Raw genomic sequence first — 16,398 nt, 5'->3', positions numbered from 1 at the left:
ACACACAAATACACACACCTGCACAATCACACCTACACACCCGCACACACACACACGCACGCACACACACACAAATACACACACCGGCACACACACGCACACACACACACTCACACACAAATACACACACCCGCACAATCACACCTACACACCCGCACACACACATACGCACACACACACACAAATACACACATCCGCACACACACACACACACATACACACATACGCACACACACACACACACATACGCACACACACACACACAAATACACACACCCACACACACACACACATACACGCACACACACACACACACATACATGCACACACACACATACATAAATACACACACACAAATACACACCCTCACACACACACACAGACACACACACACAAATACACACACCTGCACACACACATACACACATAAATACACACACCCGCACACAAATACACACACCCTCACACACACATACGCACACACACACACAAATACACACACCCGCAGACACACATACACACACCTACACACACACGCGCACACAAATACACACACCCTCACACACACACACACACACACACATATGCACACACACACACAAATACACACACCCGCACAATCACACCTACACACCCGCACACACACACACGCACGCACGCACACACAAATACACACACCAGCACACACACATACACGCACACACACACTCACTCACACACACACACAAATACACAAACCCGCACACACACACATGCACGCACACACACACAAATACACACACCAGCACACACACACACACATACACGCACACACACACACAAATACACACACCCCGCACACACACATACACGCACACACACACACACACACACACAAATACACACCCCCGCACACACACACACACACATACGCACACACACACACAAATACACACACCCGCACACACACACACACATGCATGCACACACACACAAATACACACACCGGCACACACACATACACGCACACATACATACGCACAAATACACACACCCGCACACACACATACACAGACCTACACACACACACGCACGCACACACACACAAATAAACACACACACACACACATACGCACACACACACACAAATACACACACCCGGAAAATCACACCTACACACCCGCACACACACACACACGCACGCACACACACACAAATACACACACCGGCACACACACATACACGCACACACACACACACACTCACACACAAATACACACACCCGCACACACACACACACACGCACACACACACACACACACATACGCACACACACACACAAATACACACACCTGCACAATCACACCTACACACCCGCACACACACACACGCACGCACACACACACAAATACACATACACGCACACACACACACCACACACACACACTCACACACAAATACACACACCCGCACACACACACACACACACACACACATACACACACACACACACATACGCACACACACACACACAAATACACACACCTGCACAATCACACCTACACACCCGCACACACACACACGCACGCACACACACACAAATACACACACCGGCACACACACATACACACACACACACACACACTCACACACAAATACACACACCCGCACACACACACACACACACGCACGCACGCACACACACACAAATACACACACCCGCACACACACATACACGCACACACACACACACTTTCACACACACACACAAATACACACACCCACACACGCACACCCACACAAATACACACACACACCCCCACACACAGTCACACACACACATGTGTGTTTAATGTTCACACACACAGACACTCGATACTAAAACAATGACACCTGTAAACACAGACACACACACTCTTGCGTGAGTAACCATGACATGACAGCACAATTCACATGTGTGTGCTCACACACTGACACAACTGGACACGCACACACAAACAGAGGGCCTGTCACACATTTACATAGGCGTGTGCACACACACACATGAAATGGAGCACTGCCATCCACACACTCATGTTCACATTTATGTATGGACAGACACACACACACATATCTGGACATGCAGACACGCACACCTGCACACGCACGAAGTGACACACACACACCAAGGAGCATTTATATCTGCACATGTGTGTTCATAGTCATGTAGAGACAGACACGCACACACAAGCACAGAGCACTAAACACACACGTATGACACTCACACACACACAGAGTCCCCACCTCTCATGCTGTATGTCACACATGTGCCTCCTCCCATTGTCACACCAGTCAGCGGTGGCACTCATGACGCCCCCTCGTGGAGGAGGCGCCAGTCTTAGTCAGTTGTGTCATTCATTGAAAGTGAGCGTGGTAGCGCCACCTACAGTTCAGCACGTCAAGGTGAGCAGAATTAAAGACATGGAATGAGCGTCTGAGTGGTGGGACTTTCAGGAGTTGAAGAGGACCCCCTCCAGCCACTAGGAGGCCTACCAAGCATGGCGGCTCGCTGTAACTCTTGTTAGTCTTTCTCATGTGTCTGAGCCCCCAGAGCCCCACTCCTCATCATCACCCTACCTGCTCCCTCCAGATGCTCCTTCGCCATCCCGCCAGTGTGCCACCCTGAGCCAGTGCCCTGCTGCCCCCTACAGGCCCCAGTGTGGAGTGCCCCTCGACCTCTCAGCCAATGAGCTCCTGCTCTGCTCTGCCCTTTGCCTGAGTGAACTGCACAAGGAGCTCCAGGCTTGAAGAGGCATGGCGCCCCCCTATGAGCACCTCTGGGCACTGACTGGCATTACACACTAACAAAGCAGATCTCAGGTATGTGGGGGCTTCCTTCAGGGTCTTCTGCCCATATTCACACACACTCACTGGGGGTCTGTCCACATGGCAATCCTGGACTGGACAAATGAGTCTGCAGGGCACAACAGTGAATGCCCATGCCGATGTGACATCAGGGGGACATTAGGATGATAGCACAACCCTTGAGATGACTGCCCCACCCCATCTGAGTTCATGTACAGTATAAGCCACCTTCAGTCACCTGTCTGAGAACGAGCTAAATGACCCAAGACAGTCACAAGGTTCAAGCCCCCCAATTACAATGATGGTGGTCAAATCAACACCCCCTGCTCCCACAGAAATTAAATCTCCTCATCCCATAATCTACATCCCCGGGACTGAGATCCAATCAAGTAGTTGGGTTGCCAGTGACGGAGCCCCCCCACTAAGGCTGAGATTAAATCCCCCCCCAACCTGACTTCATTAATAAGCCACCGTTCATTTACCTGTGCAAGAAATGACCCAAAGCAACACAAGGGTTGAGACCCCTGCCTTCCATTAAATCAACCCCCCCCCCCCACAAGGGGTTAAGTCTCCATCAGCCATACTGAGACCACTCCCCCCATAACCCCACCCACTAAGTACCTAAAATAAGGTAGGGAATCACCTCCCCCCACCCCTAGTGGTCAAGCCCCCACTTTGGCCGAGCCAAGCCCCCCCAATCAGTGGCCATTTAGCCATCTGTCTGAGAAATAACCTAAAGTCCCCCACCAACCAGGGCAGACATTAAATCAGTCCCCCCCCAGTAGGCAATCCCCCCACATGATGGGGATTAAATCAACCTGCAGCTGGTGAAGCCCCCCACACTAATACTGAGATGACATCACTTATACCCCATAGTCTGCTCCCACCCCCAGATTGTCTTCCAAACCCCCCGACTAATACTGGAAACAGTCACCCCCCCCCCCCAATAGTGAAACTCCCCATTAAGATCAGGCTGCTGAAACACTGTGGACAAGACCCCCCCCCCCCTCCCAATCTGAGACTGTTTTAGTCCCCATAACCCCAATGGAATTTGACCTCCAAACTCAAGTGACATCATGAACAAGTGCCCCCCCCCCATGGTGAAATTCTAGTCAAATATCCTGATACACCGCCCCCCCCACCCCCCAAGTAAAGAACATGGCCAAAACCCCCCCCACACCCCCCCGGCCCCCCACAGGACGTGTGAACACCGGGATGCCGTCCAGCCAGATGTTTCTGTTGTCTTCTCGCTCTGAGCTGCTAGATGGATGAGTTCCTCCAAGTCTCCACGAGGCGCTCGGGGGGCCGCGGCCCTCCTTTCATTTGTAGAATTTACACTTGGACGAGGAGGAAGAGTTCAATCACATCTGGGCTTCCCGTTGGATCCGCGTGCTCGAGTCGGACAAGTTCTGGCAAACTGGGAGCTGTGAACTGGCAAAGAGCACCAAGCTGTCAGAGAGATTTAGGGGCAGCAGGCGGACGTGGAAAACGCAAGAAGTTCTGGCAGCACGGAGACAAATCGACAAGTTTGAGGAGGAGCCAAAGTCTGCAACGAGGGAGCCCCCCTGGGCCAGAGTCCACCATCCCTGGACACAAGCGAGCATTGAAGGGGGCGTGTAAGGGGCAGCTGCAAGCCAAGTTGACAATGTGAAAGGCGCTATATTAAACAACCCTGAACATGTGTTACCTGCCTGAAAGGAAAGGGCTTCAGTGCTCCAGGGTTCAAATCTGCCTTGTGAGTTCTGCGTGTTCTCCTTGTGTCACATTCCAAGCTTGGCCCCATGTGGCTGTTTGGGTGAACTGGCACCCCATCCAGGGCTGAACCCGGAGCTGGATAAGCAGAATTGATTCTGGATGGCCGTTTAAAATAAATGTAACTAGGACAGCTGGCAGTAGAGCTCACTAGGGATGTTGGCAGTGTGGCACGCTATAAAGGGGTGGTGCTGTGCAAGGCGCTATATACTGGACTTGTATGATTTCTAAAGCACTTGACCTTACAGTTTAAATTCAGCTTCACTGCCACATAATAGGCTGTGCTTGCTATGAATATGAAATCAAAACTGATTCCGTTTATAAACCAGCTCTCTCTGAAAGGCGCTATATAAAGAAATGATTGATTGAAGAAGATTGAAGCCATGCTGAAATCAGTGGCACCGTTATTGTGGGGGCTTTTGCCACTGATCTTCAAGAGTCCCCCCCCCCACCTCATTCCATAATCTCAGGCTTTATAAGGTATTGTACAGCAAGGCGCTATATATGAGGAATGGGGATTCAGATGTGCTAAATCATCGAATCACCAAATGTGGGGGCTTCACTTCACATTGCAGGCTTTCCCAATTTGTTTGATGGCAGTATTGCTCCCCCCACACCAGTGGTCCTGGTCAGCATACCCAGAAGTGACCTCATCTGCCAGGCAGCTGGACGCATTTGCCTTGGTGAAATGAGAGGAAGCAGCCGGCTTATCGGCTGACAGCAGCAGCTGACCCTGACGGGGTCTGAAATTAAGCAGACGGTCCCAAGTGCCCTCCGCCTGAGGCCCCCGCTGCTCCTGCATGAACCTTACACCCCCTGCCAGGCTTTGTAATGGACATTGCATTGCTGCCTGGTTCCTTTGGGGACAGTCTTATCAAAGGCTGTGACAAGCATCTGTGGAACCACTGTCACAGAAAGTAAACTCAAGATGGCATTGGCTGATTGGGGAGGCGGAGCTTGGCTGTTGGCGCCCGTCTTCACGCCAGCCTGCATTTCCTGGACTCCTCACTGAAGCTCTTTGGCCGGGGTTAATGGACAGGCCATGTGGGGCAATAAGCCCTGCCCACTGCTGAGCTGGTCTTCCTGGTCAAGAAGGTGGGTCTTACAAATTAAACTGACCTGCCACCTTCCCTATCAGGAATAACCGGACCCCTATGACTGGCCAATCAGCGCCCAAGTGATATGCCACAGCACAGCTGGCTCATCTGTTCTCTTTGTTTTATTGGGTGGTCCTTACTTGTGTTTGCCTTCAGCATGTCATTGCAAAGGCACTATATGAAGGGATCACACAAGGCTTCTTGTCCTCTTGGTGACCCTAATGTGCACAGAGGTTGTGTGGTCCACTGACCCTACGGGTGAAACTATGAGGGATGGGCAGACAACCCCCAGGGTGACATGAAGAACTCAGGATACATTGGATGGCTTATATTGTCTGGTATGACGAAAAGAGCATGAAGAATAAACTACTCTGTGGGGTCGGGTGGAGGAGGACCCAACATCTGTGTTTTTTTTTTTTAATGGATTCTAAAGAAAAGGCGTATGATGAGATGTATGAGATGTTGGACACTAAGGAGGGAGCAAAGGACCTGTGGGCTACAGAGAGGGGCCGAGCTGGGAAAGATGTGCAGCAGGTTAGGGTGATAAAGGATAAAGATGGAAACGTACTCACAAGTGAGGAAGAGTGTGATGAGAAGGTGGAAAGAGTACTTTGAGAGGCTGATAAATGAAGAGAATGAGAGAGAGAAGAGGTTGGATGATGTGGAGATAGTGAATCAGGAAGTGCAATGGATTAGCAAGGAGGAAGTAAGGACAGCGATGAAGAGGATGAAGAATGGAAAGGCCGTTGGTCCAGATGGCATACCTGTGGAAGCATGGAGGTGCTTAGGAGAGATGGCAGTGGAGTTTTTAACCAGATTGTTTAATGGAATCTTGGGTGAGAGGATGCCTGAGGAGTGGAGAAGAAGTGTACTGGTGGGCCGATATTTAAGAATAAGGGGGACGTGCAGAGCTGTAGTAACTACAGGGGGATAAAACTGATGAGCCACAGCATGAAGTTATGGGAAAGAGTAGTGGAAGCTCAGTTAAGAAGTGAGGTGATGATTAGAGAGCAGCAGTGTGGTTTCATGCCAAGAAAGAGCACCACAGATGTGATGTTTGCTCTGAGGGTGTTGATGGAGAAGTAGAGAGAAGACCAGAAGGAGTTGCATTATGTCTTTGTGGACCTGAAGAAAGCACATGACAGGGTGAGGAGAGAGCAGCTGTGGTATTGTATGAGCTATTCTAGTACATAAGAGTTGTACATGATATGTACGAGGGGAGTGTGACAGTGGTGAGGTCTGCAGTAGGAGTGACGGAGGTGGGATTACATCAGGGATCAGCTCTGAGTCCTTTCTTATTGGCAATGGTGATGGACAGGTTGACAGATGAGATTAGACAGGAGTCTCTATGGACTATGATGTTTGCTGATGACATTGTGATCTGCAGTGAGAGTAGGGAGCAGGTTGAGGAGACCCTGGAGAGGTGGAGATATGAGAGGAGAGGAATGAAGGGCAGTAGGACCACCAAGACAGAACAGATGAGTATGAATGAGAGGGAGGTCAATGGAATGGTGAGGATGCAAGGAGAAGAGTTGGCGAAGGTGGAGGAGTTTACATACTTGGGATCAACAGTACAGAGTAATGGGGATTGTGGAAGAGAAGTGAAGAAGAGAGTGCATACAGGGTGGAGTGGGTGGAGAAGAGGTCAGGAGTGATTTGTGACAGACGGATATCAGCAAGAGTGAAAGGGAAGGTCTACATGGACGGTAGAGAGACCAGCTATGTTATATGGTTTGGAGACGGTGGCACAGGAGACAGAGCTGAGGTGGCAGAGTTAAAGATGCTAAAATTTGCATTGGGTGTGACGAGGATGGACAGGATTATAAATGAGGACATTAGAGGGTCAGCTCAAGTTGGACGTTTGGGAGACAAAGTCAGAGAAGCGAGATTGTGTTGGTTTGGACATGTGCAGACGAGAGATGCTGGGTATATTGGGAGAAGGGTGCTAAGGATAGAGCTGCCAGGAAAGAGGAAAAGAGGAAGGCCTAAGTGAAGGTTTATGGATGTAGTGAGAGAGGGACATGCAGGTGATGGGGTGTAATAGAACAAGATGCAGAGGATGAAGATGATCCGCTGTGGCGACCCCTAACGGGAGCAGCCAAAAGAAGAAGATTGATTTATTAATGAAGACCACGCTGCACTTTGAGCACTGTTTCTGTTTTTCGCGTGGATTTTCCTAAAAGCACTTGAGCCCCTGGCTATGTGTGAGTCCTCACCTGCGAGGGCTCACCTCGGTAACGTTATCGATGGTGGGCGCCGACCCACACCGTCACAAAGGACGGCAAGAGGTGTGTGCAACAGGGTGGTGCTCTGGAGGATTGTGGGTAATTTTCAATATTACAGCAAACTACATGACCAGCATGGAATGTTATTATGACTGGAGGATATGAAGAAAAGATAGTTGGAGGGATCCGCAATAATATGTTACAGCTGTACTGTGTATAATAATAACAGAAGAAGTTGGCCGGGACACTCATGAGATGGAAGGACTTGGGCAGGGAGTGTATTCAGGGCATTATCTCCCCCAAAGCAGTAGATGGCTGCCCCCCTGGATTACAGCGGTGCCTGGGATTCCCACAAGGCAGCATGGGATATTTGAGTTCTTCAACTCAGCCCTGTGGGGTTACGTGGGTGCCACCAGGGGGTGCTGCGGGGACTGGGGAGCCCTGTTTCATTGGGTTTCCATCTCACCTGGAAGTGCTTTCGGACCACACGTGTGGAAAACTGGAAGTACAATGCAATATAATTTATAATAGTATAGCCCAAAATCACACAAGGAGTGCCACAATGGGCTCTAACAGGTCCTGTCTTTTGACAGCCCCCCCAGCCTTGACTCTCTAAGGAGACAAGAAAAAGCGTGCAAGATGAAAGGGGCAGCCTGCCTCAGATGGAGCTTGCATGGAGGAGTGGAGGAGGCAGCGACCAGTGAGAGAAGGAAGAAAGAGTTGGGCTACACTATTGTACTTGTGGCTGTGGTGGTGGGAAACGCTTGTTAGAAGAGGTTTCCCACAATTAAAGACTCTTGGTGCTGTTAACTTGTGTTTGGTGTCCCAAGTGTTTCTAGTATTGAGCCATGACACCTAGGAGTACTCACAACATACTGCGGTAGTCCTGCGAATTATTTAACGTATGGGTTATTAAAGATGAGGCTCATCCTGTGTGAAGGAAGGAAGTGAGTTCAAGTGCAGGGTCCATGTCAGGGACAGATTTCTGGGTACACGACAGCCGAGGAGCCTAAAGATGGAGAAACGCAGGCAGACAAAAGGAGTGCAGAGAGGTTCATTTTTTTGTGATTTTCACAGTGGTTTTGTCCGAGGAGTACCGAGAAGACCACCACAAGCTTTGGTGACGTTGCGCATCTCCAGTCCAAAGGTCTCTACTTGTTTCTCTGCCTTGATCTCCAACAATCCCTAAGACAGAGCGTGTTTTGGATGTGGTAGAAGCGACTGGAAAGTGCGGCCTTATCTGTCGAGCCCACCCGGACTCTTCAAGAGGCATCTTGTTGCTCCTCCATAAACCTGAAGCCCGTCTGCTCCAACATCTACACAAGAGCATTGAAAAGAGCAGGAGGCAGCTGATTTAGGAGTTGCAGGGCTCTTTTCTTTTATGGCAGTGTAGTAATAAATCCCTTCTTCCAAACACCACCTAGCCCCATGGAGTTAGGGTGGGCTGGTCCGTATCATGTCACTCCAAGGCTGAAAGACAGTCGCACTCCGCCCCTGCTGTGGTGGGCGACAGGTAAGCGGTGGGAGGTGCAGGTACTGAGTTGAGTAAATTGAAACCCATTAGTGAAGCCAGGAAGGAGTGGCACCAGTTAAACCAGTGATGACAGGGGTATGTCAAATGGCAAAGTGAGATCAAGAAGGATAAGAATCAGAAGTAAGCAGACCATCTGTGACTCTCACGCTTGCTTTATACTCTGGCGGGCACCACAAAGGACACGCGTCGTGAGCATCCAGAATACTCGCAGTGGCTTCACATGCTCTTAGTAAGTGACAGTGTCACATAGCCAGTAATGTCACAGCAGAGGACGGTCTGATGGAGGGAGACTTGTGCCCGCCATTACTGACTTTAAGATGGAGAAAAGGAGAAGGTGGAGTGACGGACCTTTTGACCAAATGTGACGAAGGAAGGTCGAGTGTGACACTCTCGTGAGTGGGATCATCATGATGAGCAAATGCACATGTTTTTGCAGGTGTTCCCTGCGCTTTGAGGACTCGTCGTGTCACATTCAGCCCCTTCTTTATCATTCTGGTACACACTGTAAGCACCTTCTCCTCAAAATTCACCATTTTAGAAACACGGCGCCGCATAGTTAGAAACATTTTCATGCAATGAAAATGGCACACGTGCTGGCTATGCATGGGATTTGTCTCCAAGGCTGACATCACTTTCGGTGCGTGTCACGTGTGAATGAGCCTTAGCCGATGTTGTTTCTGTGTAATGTTTAGATCAGAATCCAGACTGAACAGGTTCAAAATTCATTCATGAACATTCGAATGGTCCTGTAGCTGGGAAGCAACTTTTGTCAAGAAAGGGAAGATTGAAAATGGGACAATAATCAATGGAATTGTTGGGATTCCTACCAGCATTCTTCATAACAGAGGTCATGTGAGGTCAGCATGTTGCCGTACCCACCATATGACGAAACAGCTTGGGATCCTGGTGGGCAACCCCCGAGTCAGACACACGGTCCAGTCCCACTCTCCGGAAGTGACCCTCTATCTGCCACAGCCAGGTGTTACATGGGTGTCCCCTTGGCCTGGCCGAGCCACAATGAGCCGGATCATCCTCGGGTAATGGTGCTACATGGCCGTAGTGCCATAACTGACAATCCCTCACAATGCAGGTCATGTGCCTCATTTGGGACTCCATGAGCAACACAAAGTCAAACCAGCGGGACCCAAGGACTCTCCAAAGAGTCACAGGAGTCCAGTCTTCATCTCAGGTCACTGGATAGCGTCCATATCTCACAAACAGGAAGCACCAGGACTCTAAAGACTTGGACCTTCATCCTTTTAGTGAGATATCGAAAGCGCCACACACCCCTTTCCTGCGACCTCATGACCCACCCCATGCTCTCCCAATCCATCTACTGACTTCATAGGTGGCATGAATGTCAATGATAAGGTAAGTAAACCTCTTGACGAGGTCATCACTCTCTCCGCAGACAGACACACTGCTGATGGCCGTGCCCAAGAGGTCATTAAAGGTCTGGATGTTGGTTTTTATCAGGACCCTCGCAAGCCCAAACACTCGGAATCCTCACTCAGTCTCTCCAGAGCCCCCATCAGAGCCCCCATTGACTCATTAACAGAGGTGACAGCCGCAAGCAGGGAAAGTGAAAGTGGAGAATTGATATGAAAGGAGAAATGAGGGGAGTTAGACAAGCTGTGACTAAGACAGTGGGGACGGAGGCAAGTGGACCTGTAGAAGAATCAGATTTATGGATCATCTCGGATATCAGAACTTCAGTAACTGGAGAGAAATCTGACAAATAAGGTGTGACAGGTGAGGCAGGACTCCTCCAGGACGGAAGTGGAGACATTCGTGTCACGCCGTGTCGCCTCATCGAGTGGGTGAAGCTGCAGAAGGTGGGGCCACGATGACATCACCACTCCCAAGCTCCACCCTCTCCCTACCAAGGTGAGTTGAGAAGGCTCAGGAGCAGGAGATCATTTCATTTCCTGGGCAGTATGTGTGATTATACTTTTTTTTTGTTGGGTGTACTGGTTTTTGAACATTTCTTACTTCTGTTAAGGTTTCTGATTTCTGGAAGGTGTTTATGGGCTTCCTCTGTTGAACATTTTCCTGGATTTCCCTGTTTTTGATGAATACATCTTTGATTGATAAATATTTCTTGTTGCTCTTTTTATTCACAAGCCAGCGGTTGACAGTTATCCTCCCTCTTGTAGGGCTAATTGATAGGTCTGTGGACATTTCAGGCTGTTTTTCCAGCTCTCCATTTTGGGGGGTCTGCTCGAGCCACTAGCCAGGGTGGGGTTCAAATGTTCCCCTTATGTTTATTTTTTACGTTAACATTGTTGTTCGTTTAGTTTCTTATTGTCAAAGCGTCTTCTGCTGTGTTCCTTGTGTTTTGTGGCTGGTCCTCAGAAAAGGCACTGCCACTTGTCCATCACTCCAAGGGGCTGAGGAAAACCCTCTTTCTCCCTTCTATCAGCTTCTGGGAACCACAAGGGCTCTTATTCTTCAGAGTTTGAACCCGCAGCAGTGCCCACCCTTTACACTTAGCCCATGTGCCCCACTCACATCTCCCACAAGCTTCTAAGAAATTTGACAGATCCGACGAGGTTGCTCAGCCAGTGAAGCTCATTGGTTTAGTTAAAAGCTAAGATGTACTCGATATGGAACCTCTGTCAGACTTCAAGCACCCCCCCCCCCCCCCCCCATGGTTTGAGCCCATGGCAGTGCCCCCCCTCACCTTGACATTCTACATTTAAACCCCAAATGTTCCAGCTCAACTCTACTCACCTCCATATTGAACCCTCATCAAGTGTCCCCTGAATGTTTGACCTTGCTGATGCTCCACAGTCCCCTGCGGTTCATTGAAGGAGCTGGGTGGGCGGTGAGTTCTCTAGCGCCTTTTGCCCTAATGACTGCTTCTGAGTTGCTGGATGTTTATGGCCATTTGCTTTGTCTTTTGACCATTCTTGCACTTGGTACTGGGACGGTGTGTGCTTTGGGATTGTCTATTTTGAAAGCATCTCCTTCTGTTTTTTTTATAATAAATCTTTTAAAACATAAAACTCCAGGGTGAGGCCCACAGAAGACCACGTCAAGCTGAAAGTCAGGAGATGTTACCTGGTTCAGTACTCATCCAGGTGTGCACTCCAATTCCCACGGCTTACCAAAGTGCATGGGGGGTCTACTCCAGGTGCTGTCGCTTCTATGGATGGAGGTGGTTGAAGTTTATCTGACAGCCCCCCAGTCAGATAATAATGGGTGCCATCATGACAGATCTGATACAAGGTGTAATGAGTTGCAGTTCCAATAGATGCCATCAGGTGGCAGTTCTCCCAAGCTGACAATAGGTGGTGCTATACCAGGGCATGAATGAAGTCCCCATGCTGACAGATTCATGGATGCTGCCATCTGAGAACAGTCAGTCAGTCATTTTCCAACTTGCTATATCCTAACACGGGGTCACGGGGGGTCTGCTGGAGCCAATCCCAACCAACACAGAGCACAAGGCAGGAACAAATCCCGGGCAGGGCGCCAGCCCACCTCAGGGCATCTGACAACAGGCAGGCAGAAGTTTAAACTGAGCTGCAGTTCCCATCCTTACCATCAGGTGGTGCTGTGATAAGTAACTGTAGGTGGTCCTACACCCCAATGTGAAAGAATGAGAAAGTCCCCCAGCTGACACTACAATGTGAGAGCAGCAGCAGATGCTGGGTGGAGTTGCAGTTTCAGTGTTGTTGTTATGCCAAGTTGCCATTAGGGGGTGCTACACTGAGCAGTGGGTGGGTGAATGAGTGAGGCTGAAATCTGCTGTTTGAGAACATGGCAGCTGCTTTCGCAGGACTCCCCAGCAGGAGGCGCTACTCTAGAGTTCACCATGGCCAGAGGGACCCTGCAGCAGCGACTGGCCTCGAGAGTGACGAAATGTAGACGAGAGGACCCCCAGGGAGGATTTGCTTTCTTTCTGCAGCGTGTAACAATCTCAAATGTTTCCCTTCCTGTTTGGTGCATGAACTTCGTCCCGCACAGAAACGAATGACGTGTTTGGAGTTGGCGCTGCCAAGCTCATAAAGACCCAGCAGGCGCGGTTTCAGGGTCTCATGTTCTGCTCGCTTTGATTTTCTGCAACAGGCGCAGCTCTGGGTGGGGAGCAGACGTGTAAATGTGTGGCTCGGCTCTTCATGCGTGTCTCCGGCCCCCAAAGGAGGATGGACTGTAGTCACTTGAAAACGGCGAGTGACTTGCGGTGAAAGGCACTATATTCATTTAAAGGTGGATTGAAAAGAGCAGGTATTTGCGGGGGGCTCCAGTCAAAGCCTCGAGCACCCCATTTACTGTCAGCTCTTTCCTTCTCTCTTTATTTTTATCTACAGCCCCCCAATCCCACCCCTTCCCTTCTTCCCCTCCCCACCCGCTGTATCGTGTTGTCTCCCCTTCGGCGAGCCCCCAGAGAGTAAACACTCAGCGATTCGGAGCCTCCCTGCCCTCACCGGATAGCTCTGTGATGACTCATTCCTTTTGCTGGTCCCGCTTCTCCTAACATTTTCCAGCCTCTTTGTCCCTGAGTGGAGAGGATCTGGGAAAGCCGACCCCCCCCCCCCCCCCCCACGGCCCCCCAGCCCTCCCTCTAATGCTCTTTTGTGGTTTTTCCTCGCACAGCTTTATGCTGACTAGCAGCTCTTCAAGTTGTACACACAGACCGCTGGGGGAGATGGGGGTCTCAGTGACGAACCTCAGTGGGGTCCTCTTTCACACTCTTGCTCTTCCCACCCTTTTCCTCTTTCTCTTCCTCCTCCTCCTCCTCACTTCAGCTTTCTCCTTTGATGCCTTCTATCATTTTCTTCTTATTCTTCAGAGTTTGAGTCCGCATCAGTGCCCACCCTTCACATTTAACCCCGAGTGCCACACATAATGATATGACAATATGCTAATATTAACATGCTAATATATAATAATATGAATCTGCTCCTATGACAGACCTTCAGCCCACGAAGCTCGTCAGTTTAGCTAAAAGCTAAGATGTTCTCCATATTGAACCTTTGTCAAGCCCCCCCACTATAGCAGTGCCCACCCTTACCTTGATATTCTACATGTAAACCCCAGATGCTCAGGCTCAGCTCTACTCACCTCCATATTGAACTTTCATCAGACTTCATCAAGTGCCCCCTAAACCTTTGGCCTTGCTGATCCTTCACGGTTTCTGCTTCACATTTTCTGCTCAGCCTGGGCCGTCATTTGTCTTTTTCGTTTTTGGGAACTCCTGACAGCCTTCTAATGGGGGGGGGCACTGGGGTCTGCTTAATTTTCCAGTCATACTTTAAGATGGATGCCGACTAACAGAAACAGCAGCGAGATTCATGGAGGCATAGGCAGTTCATCAAATGGGCACAATGCTTTGGGTGGGTGTCAGTGTCGTCAGTGGGCACCTCTTGCCAGCTGATGTGACTTGTAGGGAGACAGCAAGACGAAAGGTCAATGAGAGGGCAAACAATCCCCCCCTACCCCACCCCCCAATCCTGGTTCTGCCGACCGCAAGCATTAAATCATAAAGAAATCAGGCAGACGTGCAGCAGACGAGCCTGAAAGTCTCTCCTTCCAGGAGCCTTCCGCCTGAAGGACCCTTTTATTTATCTGTCACTCACCCCATAGTGTTTGTAGTGATGGTCAAGAAAAATGTGGGGTTCAACGAGTGGGTGGGGGGCAAACAGCAAACAACATCAGAATATCCGAGAATTGACTCGTGTCGCGGGTCCAAGCGTCAGACATTCAGTCGAGTGCCTCCCAGTGACCCAAACTGGCGCAATAATCCACAACAGACTTGGTGTGAGACGGGCACTGAAGCAACGCACAGAAGAGCACAAACAGATCTGCAAGCCACATTTGGGCCGATACTCTAAGGAAGGTGAAAGAATCACTACTGGTGACGAGTGTAACAGTAAGGGGCGCTAGAGCTCCCTTGAACCCTCAGGTACCACTCCAAACACCGGGTAAAATTACAATTATTATCCATTCCATCCATTTTCCAACCCGCTGAATCCGAACACAGGGTCACGGGGGTCTGCTGGAGCCAATCCCAGCCAACACAGGGCACAAGGCAGGGAACCAATCCTGGGCAGGGTGCCAACCCACCGCAGGACACACACAAACACACCCACACACCAAGCACACACTAGGGCCAATTTAGGATTGCCAATCCACCTAACCTGCATGTCTTTGGACTGTGGGAGGGAAACCGGAGCGCCCGGAGGAAACCCACGCAGACACGGGGAGAACATGCAAGCTCCACGCAGGGTGGACCCGGGAAGCGAACCCGGGTCTCCTAACTGCGAGGCAGCAGCGCTACCACTGCGCCACCGTGCCGCCAATTATTATTTATTTTGTAATAATAATGTGCACAAAGCACCCTCCACTCCACACTACTCATATAATCAATACTCAATACAATAATAAATCAATAACCAATCATCCTCTCCCAGACGCGTTGCCACCCTTCCACCCAGCTCAGCTCACTCGTCTGGTGTTTCCCAGAGTCCTTTATACCCCCTGACCCAGAAGTGGTTCCAATCCTACAGTCCATGATTCCTTATCACTTCCGGGTCAGATTAAAAAGTCCATTTCTTCGACCCGGAAGCACGCCGTTCCTTCTGGTCATGTGATCATGATGTACTTCCGGGTTATAGGGCACGTATAAGTCCTTGAGCCTCCCTACAGAGGCTCCCAGTGGCCCCCATGGTATCCAGCAGGGCTGCGCATACAAACTACAAGGTCCATAAGGCCCTGCTGGAATTCGGGGAACCTCCACCTGTTGGGAGAGCTCCACCTGGCGGCCTGGAGGTGTGGGCCGGAATATTTAGCTGGCCATCCATCACACGAGACATGGATTCATCACGACGAGCCTGAGAGTCAACAGCAGAGTATGGACTGGAAACTTCCTCAATCGCATTGCCCACCAAGAAAACGTTCAGAAGTCAACCATCAGCTGAAAAATTGATGCTTACAGTTTTCTGGGATTCTCAATAGTGGA

The sequence above is a fragment of the Erpetoichthys calabaricus genome, chromosome 8, assembly GCF_900747795.2.
Source record: "Erpetoichthys calabaricus chromosome 8, fErpCal1.3, whole genome shotgun sequence".
In the NCBI taxonomy this organism is placed as follows: domain Eukaryota; kingdom Metazoa; phylum Chordata; class Cladistia; order Polypteriformes; family Polypteridae; genus Erpetoichthys; species Erpetoichthys calabaricus.
The sequence above is the reverse complement of the archived record's forward strand: the minus strand, read 5'-3'. Positions refer to the sequence as shown.